We start from the raw sequence: 16,198 nt of genomic DNA, 5'->3' as shown, positions 1-16,198 counted from the left end.
GCGCAAAATTGACTGTGGTGTTTAGAGATCCCCTGATGTACCTAAACAGTGGAAACCCCCCAATTCTAACTCCAACCCTAACACACTCCTAATCCTAACGATAATCACAACCCTAACCCCAAAACAACCATAACCCTAATCAGAACCCTAAATCCAACACACCCCTAACCCTAACCTTAACCCTAATCCCAAACGTAACCCTAATGCCAACCCTAATCCAAACCCTAACCCTAGCCCCAACCCTAGCCCTAACTTTAGCCCTAACCCTAAATTTAGCCCCAACTCCTCTAGCTGCCGGCAGGCAGATCATAGCGGGCGCACTGCACATGCGCCCGCCATTTTCTTACCGGAGGAAGAAGCCGGAGGCCATGAGGCAACACAGGAGGACCCAGGTAAGTATAACAGGGTCCCCGAATCCCCCTATTTCTCTGTCCTCTGACGTGCAATCACATCATAGGACAGAGAATTACACATCACTTTTTTTTTTTTTGCGGTGGCCGGTAAACAGTTAATTACCGGCGATCGCAAAACAGGGGTTGGTAAAAACCGAACCCGATCATATTCTTTGGGGTCTTGGCTACCCCCGGCAGCCGAGAGTCCAAAGATCTTCCGGGTGCCGGCCGGCGGGCGTACTGCGCATGCGCCCGCCGTTTTTTGGCCGGAATAAGATGGCGGCGCCCATCGGGAGCCACGAGGAGCACCGGGGGAGACAGGCGAGTATCGGGGGGGGGCGATCAGGGACCCCATTTCTCTGTCCTCTGATGTGCGATCACATCGGAGGACAGAGAAATTGCGGTTTGTTTTTTTGCGACCGCCGGTAAACGGTTAATTACCAGCGATCGCAATCCGGGGGTCTGAAAAAAACCCCGAATCATGTTCTCTGGGGTCTCAGCTACCCCCGGTAACCGAGACCCAAGAGAAAATCCAACTCTGGGGGGGGGGGGGCGCTGTTCACTTTTTCCACAGCGCCGCTGTGGTTTAAGTACCCTTAACTGCCGCCGTTAAAAGGCGTATCGGCGGTCGTTAAGGGGTTAAAGGAACCTGTCACCCCCAAAAAATAAAATCGATGGTGAGGTAAGCTCACAGTCATCAGGGGCTTATCTACAGCATTCTGTAATGCTGTAGATAAGCCGCCGATGTTAAGAGGAGAAAAAGATGTTAGATTATACTCACCCAGGGGCGGTCCCGCTCCGATGGGCGTCTCAGGTCCAGTACAGCGCCTCCCATCTTCATGCCATGACATCCTCTTCTGGTCTTCATGCCGCGGCTCCTGCGCATGCGTACTTTGTCTGCCCCTTCTCTTTCTTTTCTTGCCACACCTGATTGATTTACATCTATTAGCCAGCAAAAGTACATGTGGGGATTCCCTAGCAACCAGGCAACCCCCACATGTACTTATGCTGGCTAACAGAAATCTTGAGTAACGAGTATATTCGCTCATCACTACCGCCCACCAAAAGTCTCAGCCCGGGCAAGGAGCACATTAATCAGAGAGGCAGCACAGAGACCAAAAGAAACCCTTGAAGGAGCTACAGATTTCCCAAGCAGAGACAGTATCTGCCCATACAACCACAATAAGCCATACACTCCATAGAGGTGACCTTTATGGAAGAATGGGCAGAAAAAGGGCCTTATTTACACACAAAAATTGTAAGGCTCATCTTGAGTTTGCCAAAACACGTGGGAGACTCCCCACGTGTGGAGGAAGATGCTGTGGTCAGATGAGACGAAAATTTAACTTTCTGGCCACCAAACCAACACAGATAACCCCAAGAACAACCATGGTGGTGGCAGCATCATGCTGTGGGGATGCTTTCAGAAGCAGGGAAAATGATCTGCGTCGGGGGGGGGGGGAATAGTGCAAAACACAGGGTTAGGCTACTTTCACACTAGTGTCGTACGACGCACGTCGCAATGCGACGTACCGACGCAAACCGTGAGGAAATAGACGGGGGCAGCGGATGCAGTTTTACAACGCATCCGCTGCCCCATTGTGAGGTCCGAGGAGGGGGCGGAGTTCCGGCCGCCCATGCGCAGTCGGAAATGGTGGACACGACGCACCAAAAAAACGTTACATGTTTAAGTGGAAACATGTAAATGTTTTGGAGTGGCCTAGTCAAAGCCCAGATCTTAGTCCAATTAAGCATCTGTGGTCAGATCTGAAGATTGCTGTTCACCAGAGGAACCCACCTAATCTGAAGGTTTTGGAGCAGTTTTGCCTTGAGGTATGGGCAAGAATCCCAGTGGCAAGATGTGGAAAGCTCAGAGACTTACGCAAAGCGACTTGCAGTCTTAAGGATATTCTAAAAAGTACCGACTTTAAGGGGGTGAATAGTTATGCATACTGAAGTTTTCAGTTATTTTATACTATCTGTTTGCTTAACAAAAAAAAAAAACTAAATGTTCACAGTTGTAGACATGTTCTGTACATGAACTGATGCAAACCCTCAAAAAAAGAAAAAAAGAAAAAAAAAGTGAACTTCCAGGTTGTGAGGTAGCAAAAAATGAAAAAGAAAACTGCCAACGGGGTGAATACTTTCTTAAGTCGCTTACTCAATGTCTATGGAGCATCATTCTGACTGAAAGAAGGAGCACTGCTCCATACAATATTCCTTCTGAGAGCTGATAAAGGCCACGTGAGACCAGAATTCCTATGGAAACTGGAGAAGATGGCCATTGGTAAGTACAACACGCCTAGACTATTACAATGGAAATTAGGATGGATTATTAGAGAAAAATGGTCAAAACTTCTTAGGCTATGTGCCGACGATCAGGAAAAAGCAGCGTATTTTCGCTACGTCCAAATCACACGTGTCCACTTTACAATGCACATTTACCGCATCCAGTACATTTCTATTATGGAAATTGACATGCTGTGGCTCATAAACCCGCATCACAGGTGAGTTTATATGTCAAATAGAAGCACAGTGGGCATGGGATTTCTATAAATAACCTCGAACACAGCATGTTGAATGCAGCACAAGTGCACCGCGTCAAAAACACTGCTATTCCTAATTGTGGGCACGTACCGACACATCCTCGCTTACCAAAAGCCTAATGAGAAACAGAACATACTTCACAATAGGGTGAGGTGGGAGAGGAAACTGCACACTCAATGTCTCAGTGTTAGTGTGCGGTGTTAATGTATGAAATAGAAAGAACAGAGGGAGGTATGCATTTAATCTGTGCACGCTTCACTACAAGGTAGAGCCCACCTAATCAGATAGCAATCACAGGGAGCGGGTGGGCACGTGACTGCAAGGGTGCGATTTGCACACATGCGGGTACATGCCGACACCTGTATTGAGCGAGGCCAGACAAGTCTACCTGGAATGAGGCTAGAAGTATGCAAATTGCACATTTGCAGCCACTTTACCACCCGCTCCCAACAGCGGAGATTCCTGACGGAGCACACTGTTAAGGACTCGCATACAATGACTGGAGACTTGTATATCAAGCCTAGGACAACCCATTTAATCAGGGCCTACAGATTATACACTGAATCCATCTGTGCGCTGCCCTTGATTTTCTCCTACCCATAACCTTGTACGGGTAATCTGTATAAGGGCCTTGGATCAAAACCTACTCAAATCAATAATGCCGCAAGCCTTGTTATACGGATGTGTGCGTGCACGTGCCCATTATTGACAATGCACATGGCCAATTTCCCTCAGACCATAGGTTGCTGTAGGGAATTTTTTTTTTTTTTTTTTTATATGCACTAGTTTGGTCAGATTTAGAGAACAGACTAGTGCTTGTAAAAACAAGGTAGTTTCTACACTCAACTATGCGGAGCTGCACACGGAGCCAGTGACATCTGCAATTTACAGACATGACTGGCCAAAGTGGCTGCCTAAACCTAGGTTGCGAGATATGCCATCTCTGACAGGTTGCAGCGGTGGCCAGTAACCTTGGCGTCTGGCAGTTTGTGAGCGGTTGGTTGCTCCAGTGTTTGCCGGAGCGAGCCAGAGGTCATTCTTCAATGCAAGTCTATGATAGCCTAGCTCTGGCTCTCACAGACTTAAATTGAGAACTTCTGACAACTTCTGATTTGCGGCCAGTTAGAAGCTATCGTCACAAGATGGCGCTGCGAGACTGGAGCCATGCCGAAAAAACAGGGAAGATGCCGGAGAGCAAGTATGAGGGAAGGGGCAGGTGAAGAAAGGAGAAGAAAAAAAAAAAAAAGAGGCTGGAGTGGTGCTTAATAGAGATGGGTGGACCAATGGATTTTTGGGTCCGGCCGAACAATTAAAAAAAAGTTTGGGTTCAGGTACCAGAACAGCACCTTGACCCGATTCCCTTGAATGTGGGGCCCAAACAGGAGACAAGGGCTTCAATGGAATGGGTGTTATAATCACCTGTTTCTTATTTTTAGGCTATGTGCACATGTTCAGGATTTTTCGCGTTTTTTCGGCCGTTTTCCGCGGGAAAAACACTTAAAAAACGCATACATAAGCATCCCATTACTTTGCATGCATTCTGCAATTTTTGTGCACATGATGCGTTTTTTCTGCATTAAAAAAAAAACACATCGCGGTAAAAAACGCAGCATGTTCATTAATTTTGCGAATTTTTCGCGTATTTCCCGCTATTTAATGCATTGAGAAGTAACGGGAAAAAAACGCATGCGGATTTCCTGTAGAAAAAGTCCGGTTTTGTTCAGGAAAATTCTGCACATAGCCTTAAAGCGTTTTTTTTAAATTTCAAATAAAAAGGCCTTTATTCTGTCCATATTTTACAACATAACCGTAGGATTAGTAATGGATAGGTGTCTTATAGACACCTCCTCCAAGATGGCGGCGCCTGCACAATTTTCAAGACAGGAGGTTTTTTTTGTTTTTTTTGGAACTTCAGGATCATGTCAAACAAATGTATATATAATTCACTACATGTGCGATGGTGCTGCAGCACAAGCATAACTGGGCACCTGCCAGCAGAAGGGTTCCCCCCCCCCCCCCAGATATTTCCGGTATATATTTACTATGCAAACTAGGGGGCAGGTCACTGAGGGATCAGTAACCTATCAGCAGTCTGCACTATGTACCTACTCACAGCACCACAGGCTGCGACTTCTCGCAATGTATTACTAGGAACGCTAGCTGCCGGGAGCACCGCTGCGCGGGACGCCGGTAGGTGAGAATACTGCGATTTGTTTGTTTTTTTTTATCCTGGTTTGGGTTGTGTATGCGTTTTTGCAGCGGAAAACCGCTGCTAAGACGCATACACAACAGGTGCAGATAGCCTCGACGGGTCCGTCAGAAAGACAGGCCCAGTGCACACGTTTTCCACAATCTGCACAGGATCCGTCATTTCAACGTCTTGACGGATCCTGTGGAGATTTGGAAGACGGAAGTGTGAAAGAAGCCTAATCGGCAGGCTGTGTACACTGCACTGCACAGGAAACTAATAGTTCTTGAAATACTCATTTCCGATAATCGTGTAATAGTTATGTAACAGCTTGGAATAAACACACAATTTTTATTTGCCACAAATAAATATATTATTTATACAGCTGATCTCCTAAACGTGAGGGTGTTGCTTTTTTTTTTTACGATATGGCACTCTTTTCCCTGTATAAATCTAGTCTCGTTTACCACAGGAGATGATCTACTAGAATCCCACAAATAAGATTTAAGGACTATGCCCCCTAGGCTAATAAAACTAAAGTTAACAAAGGAGAAGGCTACCATATCTCCAGAACAGAGAGGTGAAGAGGCAAAACTGCTCTTGCATTATATAGCAAAAAATGCTGACGTTCCCTTTCAACAAGGGATTCAATTTGAATAATAAAAAAATCTAATGAAGCATTTCTCAAGCTTATGTAAACATGATGTCTTTTAGGGTACTGTCACACATTGGCACTTTGATCGCTACGACGGTACGATCCGATCCGTGACATTCCAGCAATATCCATACGATATCGCTGTGTCTGACACGCAGCAGCGATCAGGGATCCTGCTGAGAATCGTACGTCGTAGCAGATCGTTTGGAACTTTCTTTCGTCGCGTTCGCTTGTAACCAGGGTAAACATCGGGTTACTAAGCGCGGCCCTGCGCTTAGTAACCCGATGTTTACCCTGGTTACCCGGGGACTTCGGCATCGTTGGTCGCTGGAGAGCTGACTCTGTGACAGCTCCCCAGCGACCACACAACCACTTACCAACGATCACGGCCAGGTCGTATCGCTGGTCGTGATCGTTGGTAAATCGTTTAGTGTGACAGTACCCTTAGACGTGCAAGAACCCAATGCATTTGTATAACGCTTCAGGACACGCCATCATCTTTTCTCCCAAAGGCCACATTCACACATTCAGTATTTGGTGAGGTTTTTCACCTCAGAATTTGTAAATCAAAACAGTGAGTGGGTGATAAATACAGAAGTGGTGACACGTCTCTATTATACTTTCCCTATGACTGCTCCACTCCTGGTTTGACAAATACTGAAAGGTGGCCTCAGTATTTTTTTTTACATTTTTTCAAGTTTCTTGTGACATCTGTGGATGCCCGCTTTGTTTTAGACTTGCATTGGATAAAATAGTGAGCGACTTCCAAAAATGAACTGGTCACTGGTTTTAATCACTTTGGCTCTTTAGAAACCTGAAGTGGTTAAAAGAAGCTCAGAAGACTGAAGATAGGAACTGCAAGTCGTTTTCAGCTTGCTGTACATATGTTCATTCAGCGTTTTCAGAATGTGCCTGCCTGAAAAAAAAAAAAAAAAGTACTCTGAAAGGGGTTACTCGCTGCCACCTCCGAACAGACTGCAGCAGTGACACGACTACACTGCAACCAATCACTGAGCTCAGGGCTTTCGTGGTGTCTATGGTGACATTACCGCTGAGCCTAGTAACTCACTCCTGTGTCCCAAGTGGTTTAATCATGTCACCTTGGCAGTCTGGTTAAGTGACACTCGGAGCAGTGTTTACACCCTGCACAGTCGCTCCACGGTGCATCAAGTCATTTATATACACCTTCACACCTATCTCCACCCTTCTCTGGCTCTATGAAGCCAGGGCTGTCAATCAATGAAGAGGGGGTAGAGATGGAGGGAAAACAAGCAGGTGGCAAGGTGAATAGAACTGTTTGGCCCCACCAGGATGCCCCAAGCGCCTGTAATGGGTTTAGTCATTCTGTGCTGACAGTGCCTATAAGCAGCCGGGACAACAGCAGAGTCATCTCAGATGGAGTACAGCTAATTTGGTCATTTTTAATCTGTCAAAGCTATAAAAAATGTAATTGTAGAAGGATGGAAGCAGTACGACAGTGTACATGGCTACAGAAACTCATTCTATTGTGCACATATGTTACAAGCAAAAACAAGACTGGAAACATTGCATTTTAATGTAATTATTTGTATTGAAAAACATAGATGCCATAATAGTAAACACTGCACATATAACATGAGAAGCCGCCCGCACCCATCACCCTGCTCCTTTCTATGTGATCTGGGAAAATTATAAAGACGTTTTCAAGTGGCCGGGATTAGTTATAAGGCACCAAGAAAGTGAGCGGATTAAAGAGTAAGTGCATAGGTCGAACTACAAAAACTAGACGACCCTGACAAGGTGAGGGAAGGCCTCCAGGTACAGGGGTATGGCCGGTGCACACTGCCAACACAGGCGACAATGAATGACCAGGTCAGGGGCACAATGCCGCCCGCCTGACCATGTGATCACCACACAGGCTGGCACCGAGCCATGGGAAACCCAAGGAGAATGGAAAGTAGCGGGCTCTTTAAGTGGCCTAACTCCAAAACCAAGGACCCCAAATCCGGATCATCCAAAAATATAAATCTACAGAAGGGGGGAGAGCCCTGACAGGTAAGTTGCACAGGCGTGCCCCCCTCAGCCCGCCCACCGAGGTGACCACCTCAGCCCGCCCACCAAGACACCCCCCACTGCTGCCCCTCACCTCAACCTGCCCACTCAGGTGCCCCCCTCCTCAGCCTGCCCACCCAGGTACCACCACTGCTGCCCCTCACCTCAGCCTGCCCACCCAGGTGCCCCCACCTCAGCCTGCCCACCCAGGTACCACCACTGCTGCCCCTCACCTCAGCCTGCCCACCCAGGTGCCCCCACCTCAGCCTGCCCACCCAGGTGCCCCCACCTCAGCCTGCCCACCCAGGTACCACCACTGCTGCCCCTCACCTCAACCTGCCCACCCAGGTGCCCCCACCTCAGCCTACCCACCCAAAAACCCCCACTGCTGCCCCTCACCTCAACCTGCCCACCCAGGTGCCCCCACCTAAGCCAGCCCACACAGACACCCCCCACTGCTGCCCCTCACCTCTGCCTGCCCACCCAGGTGCCTCCCCCTCATCTCAGCCCGCCCACCCAGACACCCCCCACTGCTGCCCCTCACCTCAGCCTGCCCACCCAGGTGACCACCTCAGCCCGCTCACCCAGACACCCCCACTGCAGCCCCTCACCTCAACCTGCCCACTCAGGTGCCCCCACCTCAGCCTGCCCACCCAGACACCCCCCACTCCTGCCCCTCACCTCAACCTGCCCACCCAGGTGCCCCCCCGTCTCAGCCCACCCACCCAAACACCCCCACTGCTGCCCCTCACCTCAGCCCGCTCACCCAGGTGCCCCCACCTCAGAACTCCCACCCAGGCGCTCCCTTAGGCTGCTTTCACACTAGCGTCGGCCCGATGTGCGTTGTGAAAGTGAAGCCCGACGTGGGCAGCGGAAGCAGTCTTACGACTGCCCTATTGTAAGGTCCTGGGAGGAGGGGGCGGAGTTTCGGCCGCGCATGCGCGGTCGAAAATGATGGACACGACGTGCCAAAAAACGTTACATGTAACTTTTTTTGTGCCAACGGTCCGCGAAAACACGACGCAACCGTCGCACGACGGTTGCGACGTGTGGGCATGTCGCAATGCGCCGCTAATGTAAATCAATGGGGAAAAACCGCATCCTGCAGACAACTTTGCAGGATGCGTTTTTTCTCCTAAGGGTATGTGCACACGTTCAGGATTTCTTGCAGAAATTTCCTGAAGAAAACCGGAAATTTTCTGCAAGAAATCCGCATTTTTTTTTTTGCGTTTTTTTTCCGTTTTTTTAACATTCTGCAAGCGTAATTAGCTTGCAGAATGCTAAAGTTTTCCAAGCGATCTGTAGCATCGCTTGGAAAACTGACTGACAAGTTGGTCACACTTGTCAAACATAGCGTTTGACAAGTGTGACCAACTTGTTACTATAGATGCTGCTTTTGCAGCATCTATAGTAAAAGATAGAACGTTTAAAAATAATAAAAAAAATAAAAAAAATGCTTATACTCACCCGCAGACATCAGATCTCCTCACCGGCGTCCATTCCTATAGCTGATGTGTGCGCGCAGGGCCTTCCATGACGTCACGGTCACGTGAGCGGTCTCGACCAATCACAGGACAGTGACGTCATTCGGCAAGGTCCTTCTCCGCACACCAGCTACAGGAACCAGCCAGCGTGCAGCACAGAGGCGGGAACACTGCGCTGGACATCGAGGGTGAGTATAGGACTGTTTTTTATTTTATTTCTTATTTTTTGACCACTTATATGGTGCCCAGTGCGTGGAGGAGAGTTTCCTCTCCTCCACCCTGGGTACCAACCGCACATAATCTGCTTACTTCCCGCATGGTGTGCACAGCCCCGTGCGGGAAGTAAGCAGATCAATGGACCCCTAGGTGTGCGGAATCCCCGCAATTCCGCATTTTTAATGAACATGTTGCTTTTTTTTCCGCTATGCGATTTTTTCGCGGAAAAAATCGCAACATTTGCACAAAAAATGCGGAATACCTTGTAAATAATAGGAGGCATATGTTAGCGTTTTTTTCGCGTTTTTATCACGTTTTTATAGCGAAAAAACGCGAAAAAAACGCTAAAAATCCTGAACGTGTGCACATGGCCTAAATGACGCATTGAGACGTATGCAAAACAACGCTAGTGTGAAAGTAGCCTTATACATAGATAATATATTAAACACAGTGTGAGATTACATACACAGTATAATCTACTATATAATTGTCTAAGGCTACTTTATTATTATTTATTGTTATAGCGCCATTTATTCCATGGCGCTTTACAAGTGAGGAGGGGTATACATAATAAAAACAAGTACAATAATCTTGAACAATACAAGTCATAACTGGTACAGGAGGAGAGAGGACCCTGCCCGCGAAGGCTCACAATCTACAAGGGATGGGTGAGAATACAGTAGGTGAGGGTAGAGCTGGTCATGCAGCGGTTTGGTCGATCGGTGGTTACTGCAGGTTGTAGGCTTGTCGGAAGAGGTGGGTCTTCAGATTCTTTTTGAAGGTTTCGATGGTGGGCGAGAGTCTGATGTGTTGTGGTAGAGGGTTCCAGAGTAGGGGTGATACGCGAGAGAAATCTTGTATACGATTGTGGGAAGAGGAGATAAGAGGGGAGTAGAGAAGGAGATCTTGTGAGGATCGGAGGGTGCATGTAGGAAAGTACCGGGAGATGAGGTCACAGATGTAAGGAGGAGACAGGTTGTGGATGGCTTTGTACGTCATGGTTAGGGTTTTGTACTGGAGTCTCTGGGCAATGGGGAGCCAGTGAAGGGATTGACAGAGGGGAGAGGCCGGAGAATAGCGCGGGGACAGGTGGATTAGTCGGGCAGCAGAGTTTAGAATAGATTGGAGGGGTGCGAGAGTGTTTGAGGGGAGGCCACAGAGCAGGAGGTTGCAGTAGTCAAGGCGAGAGATGATGAGGGCATGGACTAGGGTTTTTGCAGATTCGTGGTTGAGGAATGAACGGATTCGTGCAATATTTTTGAGTTGAAGTCGGCAGGAAGTGGAAAGGGCTTGGATATGCGGTTTGAAGGAGAGATCACACTTTCACTACTTTCACACTAGCGTCGTACGATGCACGACGAATTGCGTTGTTGCGACGTACCGACACAAGCAGTGAAAGCGCTGCACAACGGGGGCAGTGGATGCTGTTTTTCAACGCATCCGCTGCCCCATTGTGAGGTGCGGGGAGGCAGGGGCGGAGTTCCGGAGGCCGCGCATACGCGGTCGGAAAAGACGGTCACAACGGACCAAAGAACGTTACAAGCAACGTTTTTTGGTGGCGACGGTCCGACGCAACAGTCGCACGACGGTTGCGACGTGTGTCAATGCGTCGCTAATGCAAGTCTATGGAGAAAAAACGCATCCTGCCAGCACTTTTGCAGGATGCGTTTTCTCTACAAAACGACGCATAGCGACGTGCAGTGCACGACGCTAGTGTGAAAGTAGCCTAAGGGTCACTTTCGTCTTTGTCTGTCACGGATATTCATTGGTCGCGGCCTCTGTCTGTCATGGAAATCCAAGTCGCTTATTGGTCGCGGCAAAATAGCCACGACCAATCAGCGACGGGCACAGTTCGGCGGCAAAATGGCCGCTCCTTACTCCCAGCAGTCAGTGCCCGCTCCATAATCCCCTCCACTCAGCGCTCACACAGGGTTAATGGCAGCGGTAACGGACAACGCTATGCCGCGGTGTAACGCACTCAGTTACCGCTGCTATTAACCCTGTGTGACCAACTTTTTACTATTGATGCTGCCTACGTGGCATCAATAGTAAAAAGATCTAATGTTAAAAATAATTAAAAAAAAGAAATCGGTATATACTCACCGTCCGTTGGCCCCTGGATCAGGCCTTTCCCGCTCCTCCCTATGCTCCGGTGACCGCTCCATGCATTGCGGTCTTGCGAGAACGCCACGTCATCATCTCGCGAGACCGCAATGCACTCTTGGGACCGGAGCGTGCGAGGAGCGTCGGTAACCGCTTCGCCTGCATCCGGGGGCCAACGGAAGGTGAGTATATAACCATTTTTTATTTTAATTATTATTTTTTTTTTAACAGGGATATGATGCCCACATTGCTATATACTACGTGGGCTCTGCAATATACCGCGTGGGCAGGGCGATATACTGCGTGGCCTGTGTTATACGCTACGTGGCCTGTGTTATACGCTACGTGGCCTGTGCCATATGCTACGTGGCTGCGAACAGTGACAGGCGCAGTCCGGCCGCAAATTGGCGCGGGATTTGAACCACGCTTCGCTAATTGGTCGCGGCCGGCCGAATCCTGTATATTCAATGTATTATTCTAAAATCTTCATAAATAAACTACATACATATTCTAGAATACCCGATGCGTTAGAATCGGGCTACCATCTAATATATATATATATATATATATATATATATATATATATATATATATATATACACACACATATATACTGATGGCGGCCAGAGAGGAGGCAGACCGGGGGACAAGGACCTCATTACCGGGGCCCAGCACAGGCTGCAGCGCCCCCTCCGGCCATTCCTCCGCTTCCTGCGGTCGTTGTACCCGCGGGCGGGAAGCGCGCGGAGCCCGCACATTATTCTCCACCGTCCCACATATTAGGTGAGAACCCCGAGAACATGGCAGCTCCCTGCAGCCGCGGGCCGGGCACACTGCAGCACATCCGGGGCCTCTCACCCGGGGAGGGGAGGCCGCCATGCAGCGGCCGCCCCCGGCACACGTACGGGCTTACACCGCGCTCACCTCCTAGTCAGGCGCCTGCCATGTTCCGTGCGGTGCGGAGCCGCCATTCATTGACTGCGCCGTGCTCGGCCGCTTACCTTGGTGCGCCCTCCCGGAGATGCCCGGCTGTACCCGCACACGGCCGGCTCCTCGCGGCTATTGTTCCTATTGTTGTTGTCGGGTCTTCTGTGGCCTTTTCTATTATTTTCCCTCCCCCCCGCCAGTGTGTAAGTGGGAGCTGTGAAAGCTGATAGTAAAAGCAGGAGGAGGCGGGAGGCAGCGAGCAGGGGACAGGGAAGGAGGGCGGGAGGAGGCGCTATGGAAACGTTCAAATCCACGGCCTCCCTGAGGTGGAGCTGGGCGGGCTGTGATTGGTGGCCGCGCTCCGGCCTCCTGCGGGGCTTGCGCTGTGACTGGAGTAGGACGCTGCTGCGCTGTGACTACGTCCTCTGTGGCCGCTCAGCAGTGCGGGATCTGCTGGCACAGCTATTCTGTGTGGCGGCCTGGGGAGCAGGAGACCTGTCGGCCCTCATTGTCCCCCTCTCTCCGCCCCATCAGCTGCGCAGGAGACCTGAGGACGCGGCCCGGCGCTATCTGATAGTGGCGGCCTCCAGTCTCTGACGCCCCGCCCACTAACAGACGTCAGCAGGTTCTCCGCTAATGCCGGCCTTTATTCTCCCACGCCCCCCCTCTGGCGGTGACTGCTGGTACACCGCTTCCTGCCGGTGACCGGGAGCTGAGGAGAGCAGGGAGCCAGGTACCGCCGGGACTGTGTGACTGTGGCCTCTTCCATTATCTGCATAGGATAGGACATTGCCCCATGGAAGGGACAACACTGTACCGCTACAGGCCTCTGTGTGTCCATTATACTGTCTGTGGAAGTGGGGACACTGCTGGGAGTTGTAGTGTCAGCACAGCTGGACAGGTCATTATTATTATTATTTATTGTTATAGCGCCATTTATTCCATGGCGCTTTACATGTGAGGAGGGGTATACATAATAAAAACAAGTACAATAATCTTGAACAATACAAGTCACAACTGGTACAGTAGGAGAGAGGACCCTGCCCGCGAAGGCTCACAATCTACAAGGGATGGGTGAGGATACAGTAGGTGAGGGTAGAGCTGGTCGTGCAGTGGTTTGGTCGATCGGTGGTTACTGCAGGTTGTAGGCTTGTCGGAAGAGGTGGGTCTTCAGATTCTTTTTGGAGGTTTCGATGGTAGGCGAGAGTCTGATATGTTGCGGTAGAGAGTTCCAGAGTAGGGGGTGATACGCGAGAGAAATCTTGTATACGATTGTGGGAAGAGGAGATAAGAGGGGAGTAGAGAAGGAGATCTTGTGAGGATCGGAGGTTGCGTGTAGGAAAGTACCGGGAGATGAGGTCGCAGATGTAAGGAGGAGACAGGTTGTGGATGGCTTTGTACGTCATGGTTAGGGTTTTGTACTGGAGTCTCTGGGCAATGGGGAGCCAGTGAAGGGATTGACAGAGGGGAGAGGCCGGAGAATAGCGGGGGGACAGGTGGATTAGTCGGGCAGCAGAGTTTAGAATAGATTGGAGGGGTGCGAGAGTGTTTGAGGGGAGGCCACAGAGCAGGAGGTTGCAGTAGTCAAGGCGAGAGATGATGAGGGCATGGACTAGGGTTTTTGCAGATTCTTGGTTGAGGAATGAACGGATTCATGCAATATTTTTGAGTTGAAGTCGGCAGGAAGTGGAAAGGGCTTGGATATGTGGTTTGAAGGAGAGATCAGCGTCAAGGATTACCCCGAGACAGCGGGCTTGTGGGACTGGGGAGAGTGGGCAGCCATTTACTGTAATGGATAGGTTCATTGGGGGGGTCAAGTGAGATGGGGGAAAGATGATGAATTCTGTTTTGTCCATGTTAAGTTTCAGAAATCTAGCGGAGAAGAAGGATGAAATAGTGGACAGACATTGAGGGATTCTGGTTAGTAGGGAGGTGATATCTGGTCCAGAGATGTAGATCTGTGTGTCATCAGCATAGAGGTGATACTGAAAGCCATGAGATTCTATGAGCTGTCCCAGGCCAAAGGTGTAAATGGAGAAGAGCAGGGGCCCAAGGACTGAACCTTGTGGGACTCCGACAGAGAGGGGGCGAGGTGAGGAGGTGGTGTGTGAGTGGGAGACGCTGAATGTCCGGTCTGTTAGGTATGATGAGATCCAGGATAGGGCCAAGTCTGTGATGCCAAGGGATGAGAGGGTCTGTAATAATAGGGAATGGTCCACTGTGTCAAAGGCAGCCGACAGGTCGAGGAGGAGGAGAACAGAGTAGTGTCGCTTGCTCTTGGCGGTTAAGAGGTCGTTGGTGACCTTAGTTAGCGCAGTTTCAGTGGAATGGTGTGACCGGAAGCCAGATTGTAAGCGGTCAAAGAGGGAGCAAGAAGAGAGATGGGAGGACAGTTCAAGGTAGACGTGTTGTTCCAGTAGTTTTGAGGCATAGGGGAGAAGTGATATAGGGCGATAGCTAGATACAGAGGATGGGTCAAGAGAGGGCTTTTTGAGGATAGGTGTGATGGAGGCATGTTTAAAGCTTGAGGGGAAAACACCAGTTGTTAGTGATAGGTTGAAGAGATGGGTTAGGGTTGGGATGAAGATTGTGGTGAGGTTTGGGATGAGATGGGATGGGAGCGGGTCAAGTGCACAGGTGGTGAGATGCGATCTTGAGAGTAGAGTGGCGAGTTGATCTTCTGTAATGGTGGAGTAGTTGGTTTTGGAGGTGGAGGGTAGGGAAGTTGGGAGGAAGGGCTCTGGGGCTTGTTGACCAAAACTGTCTCTGATGTTATCAATCTTCTGCTTGAAGAATGAGGCAAAGTCTTCAGCAGAGATAAGTGAGGAGGGAGGAGGTGCTGGGGGATGGAGGAGAGAGTTGAAGGTGTTGAATAACTGTTTAGGGTTGTGAGACAGGGAGGATATGAGAGATGAGAAGTAGGTTTGTTTAGCTGTGGCGAGTGCGGTCTTGAAAGTAGTGAGGGACTGTTTGAATGCGATTAAGTCATGTCATGTCTTGTAAGTCATGTAAGTTAGGTCATGTCTATTACTGATCCCCTGCACTGTCTGGGGCTGCTGGGAGTTGTAGTCTCTGCACAGCTGGACAGGTCATGTCTATTACTGATCCTCTGCACTGTCTGGGGCTGCTGGGAGTTGTAGTGTCTGCACAGCTGGACAGGTCATGTCTATTACTGATCCCCTGCACTGTCTGGGGCTGCTGGGAGTTGTAGTGTCTGCACAGCTGGGCAGGTCCTGTCTATTACTGATCCCCTGCACTGTCTGGGGCTGCTGGGAGTTGTAGTGTCAGCACAGCTGGAGAGGTCATGTCTATTACTGATCCCCTGCACTGTCTGGGGCTGCTGGGAGTTGTAGTGTCTGCACAGCTGGGCAGGTCCTGTCTATTACTGATCCCCTGCACTGTCTGGGGCTGCTGGGAGTTGTAGTGTCTGCACAGCTGGACAGGTCATGTCTATTACTGATCCCCTGCACTGTCTGGGGCTGCTGGGAGTTGTAGTGTCAGCACAAAAGGGGGCACGTACATTCATTCCCTCCATGTTTGTGAAGTATGGGGGGAGGCTTCTTTTTTGGCCACGTTCTGTGTTTGGTCAGTATTTTACGTCACTATAACAAATCCAGAAGTGGTGATGTGTTTCTATTATATTTTCCCTCTGATT

The 16,198-nt window shown here is 49.7% G+C and overlaps 1 protein-coding gene across 2 annotated transcripts in view; it reads right to left on the bottom strand.

Annotated features, from left to right (window-relative positions):
• LOC143770082 (core histone macro-H2A.2-like) overlaps positions 1 to 13,163 on the bottom strand; it is a 111,295-nt gene extending 98,132 nt beyond the window's left edge. For both annotated transcript variants that reach the window (XM_077259331.1, XM_077259330.1), the window contains exon 1: positions 12,618 to 13,163. The gene's annotated coding sequence lies outside the window, so the exon portion shown is untranslated. The remainder of the gene's footprint in view (positions 1 to 12,617) is intronic.
• Positions 13,164 to 16,198: the final 3,035 nt, after the last annotated feature.

The sequence above is a fragment of the Ranitomeya variabilis genome, chromosome 4, assembly GCF_051348905.1.
Source record: "Ranitomeya variabilis isolate aRanVar5 chromosome 4, aRanVar5.hap1, whole genome shotgun sequence".
NCBI classification, from domain to species: Eukaryota; Metazoa; Chordata; class Amphibia; order Anura; family Dendrobatidae; genus Ranitomeya; species Ranitomeya variabilis.
The sequence above is the reverse complement of the archived record's forward strand: the minus strand, read 5'-3'. Positions and strand labels throughout refer to the sequence as shown.